Source organism: Symphalangus syndactylus, chromosome 15, assembly GCF_028878055.3.
Source record: "Symphalangus syndactylus isolate Jambi chromosome 15, NHGRI_mSymSyn1-v2.1_pri, whole genome shotgun sequence".
NCBI lineage: Eukaryota > Metazoa > Chordata > Mammalia > Primates > Hylobatidae > Symphalangus > Symphalangus syndactylus.
In genome coordinates this window covers 69,855,221-69,861,113 of record NC_072437.2, presented here as the reverse complement: position 1 = coordinate 69,861,113, position 5,893 = coordinate 69,855,221, and the positions used below count along the sequence as shown (strand labels likewise).

The window sequence follows — 5,893 nt, the reverse complement described above, 5'->3', positions numbered from 1 at the left end:
TGTTGTTATAGATATCCTTAAGGTTTGGATTGGCGCCATGTTCCAGCAGAATAATGGCACAAGCCTCTTCTTGGCAATGTACAGCCTGTGTGTGTTAGATGAAGAAATAGATTGTAAATTCTAAGAATTCAAAATACACATTCTACAGGTTTCACTAATTAGTTATATTTAAATGAGATCAATTTATTTTAATTCTGTATGTGTAAATCAAATCCATGTCATGCTGAAAGAGTTGGCTACTATATACCTATATCAAAGGCACACCCTTTTCTTTGTCACAGATATCAATCTGGCATTTTCTGTTCACCAGGAGAGTGACCACTTCCACATGGCCACTGGCACAGGCCAAATGTAGAGCAGTTCTACAAGAATAAGAGGACTTTTTAGGAAACTGTAGTGCAATATCTCAAAACATACAATCATTCACGTAATTGTAAACATTGAATAGCATGTTTTTCCTCTGCCTTCAAAAAAATACTTATTTTTTTAAAGGAAAGTACAATACTTATTAGCTCTTATTGCTCACTACTTTAATGAAAACAGCAGCCTATCTGAATAGAACGAGCTTGGCCTTTGGATTCAGTTCAACTAGGGCTTGACTCCTACTTTAAACCCTGTCACTTACCAACTATTGCTTAGCCTTTCTGTGCCTCAACTTCCTCATTAATAAAGATGACAATAGTAGCTTTCCCACAAAGGACACCATCGTGATGCTTAAATGAGGAACTATGTAAAGTATTTAGAATAGTTCCTACAACAACTCAATAATTGTAATAATTGTAAGATGTGTGTTTTTTGAGACAAGATCTCACTCTTTTGCCCAGGCTGAAATGCAATGGTGTAATTCTACCTCATTGTCACCTGGAACTCCTGGGCTCAAGTGATCCTCCATCCCCAGCCTCCTGTGTAGCTGGGACTACAGATGTGCACCAGCATGCCCAGCTATTTATTTAAAAATTTTTGTAGAGTAAGAATTTCACTTTGTTTTCCAGGCTGGTCTCAAACTCTGGCATCAGGCAATCCTCTCCCCTCAGCCTCCCAAAGTTCTGGGATTATAGGTGTGAGCCACTGCACCCAGCCAGATATTATAATTACTACTATTACTACTACTTAACAAAAACATTTTAATTAAATAAAATGATACAATTTACCTACTTTGTAGGATGACTTAACGAGTAGTTCACATTTTAACACCTCTGATATTCGAATGCCATTTATGATTCATGATTTATTACAACTATAATTGGTAGCACTTAAAAATTATCTTATTGATATATAAAATTATGGGGCATCACACAATCCATGAGACCTTACATTAAGTAGAATATGGTATACTCAGCAGGTCTAAGGCAGTTCTAGGCAGATAAGTGGCACTTAAATACATTTTAGTTCTTAAAGGTACCATGGAGAAAGAGCACTAAAATAACAATAACACATATTTTTAAAAAATTAATTCTTTGATTTTCAAACAACTTGAAGCCAAAGGAAACTCATGATTCAAATGAATACATATGGCTCATTATATTCAATACTTATATTTACAGAATATATGCAAATAAGACTCTCCAATGATTAATATTAGTATTTAAGACTGATAAACTTTTGAAAGGGCAGTTAAAGATTATCTTCTACTATTTTCTAACGTCAGAAATGCTTTTGTTTGAAAGGTGGGAGATAAAGTTTCAATGAGATTAAGTCCCGATATTCTCATTTTAAATCTCTCAGCTTGTGCAGGCAGGGAGGTAAACATGAAGTTTTTAAGGATGGAAGGGTCCTGAGAGAATACATCTGCTACGTAACAGGTACTCAGGTTATGTTTGATGAATAAATGGAATAAAAGAATGGATAAATACAGTTGGGGAGTTCAGTATTTTTAAATAAACTCCTATAAAGCAATGTTTTTGCAATAGTAATTATTTGTATGTGTTATTTTTATTTTTAAAGAATACAATTAAAATGAAATGATTAATCTATCATTGTTTGCATAAATGGAATAAATCTACATATAAGAAAAACATATGTACATAATAAAATATATACATAATAAAATCAGGAAACACAGATAAAAACTTTCCATTTTCACTTCTGAAGAGGCTAAAAGTTCAAAGAAGATAATAACACACATGATAATAATGATAAAAAATAGCGAGAAATTATTTTTTTCTGTGCAAGATTTATATCCTTCTTTTCTGAAAGATTATTCCATTAATAATAAACCTATATTAGAAGTTTTGTACATGCTCACTGCAGCAATCACAGATAAGAAAAACGAAAAAAAAAACTCTGCTTAAAATACAAATGCTCAGAAATTACAAATGTTATCATATTTTTACATATTTTTTGCTAAAACAAGATCGCAGTATGTTTGTGTGTATGTATAATCAAACTCATTTTTTTTCCTCGCTGGCTATAACAAAATACATCTTCGCACATCAACGTACTTCTGTATCTATTGTCACCTTCAATGGTCACACATTATTCCATTTTATGGATGCAACTGAAATTTATTTATAGGATCCATTCTGTGGGTTCTTTCTAAAATAAATGCTGCGAAAAATAAAGTGCATGTTTCTCTATTTCCTAGGGGTATTTTAGTATAATGGAACTCATGGGTAAAGGGCATACATTTTTAAACATAGTACTTTATCTATTTGAAAAGTAATCAGCAACTTAAACTTTAAGCAGCAGTATAAAACATCCTCACAAATGTTGTGGATAGAAAACAGTTTCATTCTTCTTTTAAATTCTTATACCAGAAATGCGAAGGATTTTTTCTTATGTGCATAAGTAACTTGTAGATCTGGAAAAAAGTACTTTGCCTGCTTTTAGAGTTTTTGGTTATTTGATTTGAAAGAATTCCCTGTAAAATGAAGGTGTACTTTTCATCTAATGTGTATATATACATGTAACTCTTCATCTAATGTGTATAAATAACTGATACATATAACATATCATATCTGTAACATATGTTATATTTATCAGTAACATATATATCATACGATATATAATAAAGAATATAGGCCGGGCACGGTGGCTCACGCCTGTAATCACAGCACTTTGGGAGGCCGAGGCAGGCAGACAACTTTAGGTCAGGGGTTCCAGACCAGCCTGGCCAACATGGTGAAACTCCCTCTCTACTAAAAATACAAAAATTAGCCAGGCGTGCTGGCACGTGCCTGTAATCCCAGCTACTTGGGAGGCTGAGGTAGGAGAATTGCCTGAACCCAGGAGGCAGAGGTTGCAGTGAGCCAAGATTGTGCCATTGCACTCCTGCCTGGGCAAAGAAGCGAGACTCTGACTCAATATATGATGAATTCCCTGTAAAATGAAAACATACTTTTCATCTGAATATATATAATATAGTAAATATTTTTCAAGTATTTTCTTTTCTTTTGTTAATTTTTTTCTGAAATACAGCAGTTTTAATTTTTAGTTTACTAAATAAATCTTCATAATGTCTGCTTGTGACGTCATTCTTAGGCCTTTGTCAACATAAAATGTACCTGGAAAATAAGTGTTTGTATTTTCTTCTGGTACTTTTCTCATTTGCATATATAAAAATTTCAATCTGTATTCCAATCCGTATGTTTGTGACATGAAATTTCATTAGTTTTCTTCAAACAGCAGACTTTTTTCATTAATAATTCATCCTCCTCATCAGTTCTTATGTATATCTTACATAACTTCAGTGCTTCTGGGTTTCCTATTCTGTTCCATGCCTTTATCTGTCTTTTCAGCTGTTAGTAAACAACTGTAGAAATAGTACATTTTGATATCTAGAGAAGCAGATATTTTTTCACTCCATTATGAAATTTTTTAAAACGTCATCACAATAGTAAAAGACAGCAGGTATCATGCAAAAATGTTAAAAGCTTGATATTTTCATTCGGTTTATGTAAAATTGACAAACAGAAAGAGCTCACATTTTGAGAAAAATGTCTCTTCCCATTCAAGAACACAGAACCCACCTCCCACTTCCAAGTTTCTCTCTAAGAACCTTCAGTGAAGAACCTAGCTACAGAGGTGGATACGCATGTAAAACGGACAGTCTAATGAGAACTTTTTGCCTACTGAAAATAACTCACGGTATTTTTGATAGGGGAATGAGTTATCTCATTAGGCACCTCCTATAATGTATATAATACTATATTTTAAACGTGCACATTAAAAATAACAACATCGTATCTGCTTAACTTTATGAGTTAAATCACTCAAATTCTCCACCAACTGCTCCAGCCAGGAAATTATGAGGGATGGAAAGCAGCTGAGGCCTGATTTGGCTCCGCGGCTCCGAGGGTGCCCGGCGCCCTCCAAGGCCCCGTCCCACGGGTTGCGGGGAAGCCGGGCCTGGGGAACCCCCCCTCACCCTGGGCTGACCCCAGCGACCTGTGCTGCTTGTCCCGGGCGTCCAGGTCTCCGCTCCTGCGCTCCAGGCCGCGCTCCACCTCCAGCCCTTGACAGCCGCCCTGTGGATCTTCCGCAGTTCCGCGTCCCGGATTCGGTACCCGGAACCGCGTAGACGTGGTCTATGGAGCCCGGGGCCGTCTGGCCCCCGCGGCTCCCGAAGCCGAAGAACTTCTTCGTGGTGGGGTCTGCGTGGTGGTGACTTCTCAGACCCCCAACCACCGGCTCCAGAGCGGGGGCTGCTGTCACCTTTTCACTGCCCCCCACCGCCGACCCAGCCCTAAATCCCAGATCCAACCCCAAATCCCCGATCCAATCCCCAAATCCCCTATCCAGCCCCCTTATCCCCGATCCAACCCAAAATCCGCAATCCAACCCCAAATCCCCAATCCAATCCCCAATCCGCGATCCCAAATCTGCGATCTAACCTAGAATCCGCGATCCAGCCCGGTCCACCACAGCCTTCAGCAGCGACACTCGGTCTGACCTCTCTGACAGAGTGAGCCTTGAAAGCCCTTGGGCGCGCGCCTGCACCGCGGTGGCCGTCCAGCTCCCGGAAGCCTCAGAGGACAGGACAGACGTGCCCAGGTGGGGACTGGGGCTCCACAGCACGGCTCAGCTGTGGCTGCAAACCGTGCATCCAGCCCAGAGCCAGGCCATCCAACTCCCACTCCCCTCTCGCCGACCAGTACTGGCTCCTCCATTCCTTCACCAGGGTCTTGGGGCCTTGGGACATCTTTGGGACCTCTGGTCTCCCCAATTCCTCCCCCTGCAGCTCCAGGTCCCCAGCCTCAGCTCACATACCCCTAAGGACAGGGCGTTCACTCTGCTAGAAGCACCTCTGGCTGCTGGGTGCACCTGCTGGGTCGATCAGGCAGGCCCCACCCAGACAGCACCCACTTCAGCATCCCCTCTCTGTCCGCAATGCCAATGCATACCCCAGCTGAGCCCAGCCCGGCTCTCAGTGCCCAGGACCCCTGAGGCTCAGATGGGCAGCTCAGCAGGGGCACATGGAGCTCCCTCCTGCACCCCCCCAGGATGGGACCCACCTGGGGAGCATGTGGGTGGGGGTCCCATCTCCAAGATCCAGAGGGGTGGAGGTGGGATGTGCCCCCGCTGCAGCATGGCCCTTTCCCAATCCCAGCCTGTCCTAACCCTCAGTGACCCCGCACCCTAGAGTCAGCGCTGTGCTCTGCCCTCGGTGGAGTCCAGTGGAGCCTGGACACAGTTGACCCCCTCCGTGTTGGGATCACCCTCGGCTGTCCCATGTCAGTGTCCCCTCATCTGCTCCCTTGTGCAGTGGTTCCTAGAGATCACTCTCAGAGGCATCAGGTGCATGGCCTAAGGTCCGCGCCAGTGCCCCTGGTGCAAGTGCCTGCTGTCCAGTCCACACTGGCCGCTCTGGCTGGCTGCAGTAACAGAAGCCTCACTCCCTCTGGCCCCCACTCCCCTCTCCCATACAGACTGGCCACTGGGCTGGGGCACGTGG

At 42.0% G+C, this 5,893-nt stretch overlaps 1 pseudogene; it reads right to left on the bottom strand.

Annotated features, from left to right (window-relative positions):
• Positions 1–303: 303 nt before the first annotated feature.
• LOC129464187 (uncharacterized) lies at positions 304–5,140 on the bottom strand (annotated as a pseudogene).
• Between the last annotated feature and the right edge of the window lie 753 nt (positions 5,141–5,893).